Here is a 4,019-nt window from a genome sequence, read left to right on the forward strand (position 1 = left end):
CCCAGATTTTCACCGGTGTTTTCCAGGAGTAGTTTTATAGTTTGAAGTCTTAGATTTAGATCTTTGATCCACCTTGACTTTATTTTTGTCAGAGGTGAGAGGTAGGGGTTCAGATTCATCTTTCTGCAAGTGGAGATCCAGTTTTGCCAGCACCATTTCATTGATGATCTCTTAATCTCTGCTGTTTTGAAATATTGAATTTGCCTTCCAGTTCAATACCCAGGGAAAAAAACAGAATCCATGTGCATCTGAGATGGGCCTAGCCCTGCCCCTTTAGCCAGAAAATAAATATGGGAAATCAAGAAAATATCTATTCCCAAAGGGGAAGAACAGCCCTTCATTTTCCACAGACAGTACATTGGAACTCATGGAAATGTGAGATAAAGAATTTAAGATATTCATTTTGACAAAGCTAACAGAGAAGCAAGAGAAGAGAGACAACAAACTTCAGAAAATACAGGAGAAAAGACACAATGAGTTCCAGGAGGTGAGGAAGTTCTTCCACGATCTGAAAGAGGAAATACACACCATAAAAAAGAATCAAACAGATGAAGGCTGTAATACAGGAAATCAAAACTTCCCTTAAAAGCAGATTAGATCATGCAGAAGACTGAATCTCAGATGTAGAATACAGAATCTCTGACCTAGAAAAATGCACCAAAAAGACTGAGAAAATAACCCCCCAAAAAATGAAAATAATATATGAGTTAATATTAGATACCATTCAATGTCCAAATGTCCAGATAATCGGTATCCTAGAAGGTGAAGAAACTAAACAGGACATTGATAATCCATTCCATGGAATCCTGAAAGAAAATTTTCCAAACTTAGAGAGGCATTCAAATATGCAGACCCAAGAAATACACAGGACCCCACAAAGAATTCACCCAAGAAGATCTTCTCCAAGGTACATCACAGCCAGGCTGACCAAAACCACAGACATAGACAAGATACTAAAACTGGCAAGAGAAAAATGTCAAGTTACTTTCAAAGGATATCCCATCAGGCTAACTCAGACCTTTCATTGGAAACAATGCAAGCAAGGAAAGAATGTGAAAATATATTCAAAGTGTTAAGCGAAAAACAATTTCAACCCAAAATACTATATTTGGCAAGATTATCTTTCATATGGGAAGAAAAGATGAAAGCATTCTCAGATAAACAAAACCTGAAAGAATTTACCAACACCAGACCAACTCTCTGAGAAGTTCTGAAGGGAGTGCTATACAAGGAAAACTAAAGACAGACAGACAAATAAGAGAACAAAAAAAGACCAAGAAAAAGGCCAACTTAATGGTAGGTACAAGTTCTGAAATATCAAAAATAATATTGAATATTAATGAAAAAGTCAGACCACAGAAACACTGTAAATTCAGCAAAAAAGAGATTACATGAGACGGAACTGGTGAAATAGAATTCTATGACTTTTTTCTAAAACATTATTGATTTTCTTCTATGCTTTGTCTTCCATATTTGAAGATTTTTTTGAGTTATTGATAGGTTCAACAATGTGTTAAAAAAAGAATTTTTTAAATTGAAACATAAAATTTTCTCCCTTTCTGACCCCTTTGCAATTAGAAAATATTTGTGAGCATTATTTTGTGGTAGAATGGTTCTTTGCATAAGTTCAATACTACAATTATATCTGTTGCCTTACATCAGAAATTGAATTCTTAGGGGGCTTTGTGCAAATTACAGACCAAATTAAGATTAAGCTAATTTTTCTTTTTTACAAATAAGTCAGTTTATACCTTTCGTTAGTAAAAGAATTGAGAGTGAAAAAATAATGTTTCAGGAGAAAATTATAGTATACTTGTCACTATATTCTAGCTTTGTCCATACTTTAAGATCTGTTGCAAGTCAATAAAATGTGAATAAAAAAAAAATGTTTAGAGTGGAAGGGAGGGAAAGGAAAGGGGAAGGAAAAAAACTGGTTAACATATGCTTAATTGACAAAAAATGAGAAGCTATTTGCTGATGATAATGTATATAGTAATATCTTTGTCTTGACTGACATGCCTGGTATTTGTGTTGGAGAAGAACTGTATACTGTAAAGACATGTGACTAAATGTAAATAAATTTAAAAACTAAAATATTTAAAAAATATATTCAACTTGAGTTTTACTTTGTAAGAAAAACAAAATGCTAATCTACATATTTATACTTCCAATACTCACAAATTAGTCAAGAAATCTGGTCTAATAGGATTACCTGTTTGATGAACTTGCCAGCCAGTGTATCTCGGAATGCAGATGTTAATAGAATTGGTGGTCAGGGGAAAAGGTCACAAAATGTTCATGTTTCACTTGACTTTACCCACCTGCACAGCTGTGGAATTTGGCACTAAATAGGAATTTAAATTATTGAATAAATTAATGATAACAGAATTGATGAGAAATTAAAATCCACTTAGTATTAGAATGCTTAAAATAATTCCTCTTTTTATTCTTTATTTCACATGAATTTTAATTTAAAAGTTCAATGAACTCTATTAAAAGTATACTTCTCTAAATTGGAGTGGTCTATAAACTAGTCCGCATATATGATTCTAATGATAAATTTCAGAAAAGTATGCCACTTCTGAACATTTCAATAAGAGGCATTACTGTAAGATAAGAAGAATTTTTTGAAAAATAAACAGCCAAAAAATTTAATTCTTGCCATGAGTCAGCAAAATAATTCTTATAATGTAAAGAATCCATGAAATACAGTTTTAGATAATGTAAAATGATTATGAATTATATTTGCCTAATGTGATCAAACTTACTTTGTAGTTTTAGGTTAATAATCAATGTTAGCTATTTTGGACATTAACAAGCAGTATTTATTAACCAAGAAAAACAAAATAAATTCCATAGTTAATTCACTTCCACATTCTATTAATTAATAACATTAAAATGTACATGTCACATAACTGAATCTGAATATTAAATAATAATTGTGTAGACTACTCATGTCTAAAATTCAGACTCCCAGTGTTAGAGAGGACTACAAACTTTGGAGGGTAAAAGTAGCTGTTTGAGGATTGAATAACTTGTGGTGATCCAGGATAGTCTTGAATATCTCCATTGGTGGGAAATGGCTTGTCTGATAATAGCTCATTCCATGTTTAGACAGTTTATACCAAAATCCTTGTTCATGTTACATGTTTCCAAATGAGTTCCAGCCACTGAGTCAGCCACACCCACATGCACCTCTCGGGCTCCATTCACTAGAACACTAGGCATCTAGAACTAGTATTGGCCACAGATATGACTGCAGAAATTGGGAAACTAAGCGCGTACACAGGAGCAACAGAGCTGATTTCAGGCAACAGTGCAGAAAAAAAAGGATGTTTTGCAAGGTCTGGAGTCCAGCCTCCATTTTCTATTCATTCTGCCTTAGGTCAAACTTTTGTATATTGCACCAACTGGCCCAACTCAATGGCACCAGTGTAGGGTCAATAGCACCAACTGGCCCAACTCAATGGCACCAGTGTAGGGTCCCACAGATTCCAGGCCTTCCTGCAGAACTCAGACACAGGGTGCCAAGGTGTCTGGCTGCTCTCCCGTCCTTCACCCTGTGACTCACAAAAGATGCCTGCAGCAAGGGTGTGATGGATGCTGCATGTGTTTTATTCCCATCTCTGTGACAGATGAAGAGTGTGGGATCCTTGGCAAATGTGGCCCAGAGATTCTGCAAGCTCTTCAACATGTCAAATAGTGAAGCAAATCAATCACAGAAGCAGCCTTCACTGTGGTTGGGAGATTAACATCTTTACAAGATAATAACACAACAAATTACATCTGCCAGCACTCCAGCAAGAGACTGGTAAAGAGATTCTTAGATAAGCAATGAGGCTCCATGCCCTAACCCATTAGATTCAGAGAGAAAGCTGCAATCTGAGCAAGAAGTCATAGACCAGCTATGAGGCCTGTGTGCTTAAAACAGTGGACTGCCCACAAAACCCACTGAGGGTCGGAACCAGTTGCAGAGAGGAGTTTCACACAGGGAGTCATAGGAGTGGGCAGCAGGCATT

Source organism: Tupaia chinensis, unplaced genomic scaffold, assembly GCF_000334495.1.
Source record: "Tupaia chinensis unplaced genomic scaffold, TupChi_1.0 Scaffold000294_2, whole genome shotgun sequence".
Lineage (NCBI taxonomy): Eukaryota > Metazoa > Chordata > Mammalia > Scandentia > Tupaiidae > Tupaia > Tupaia belangeri.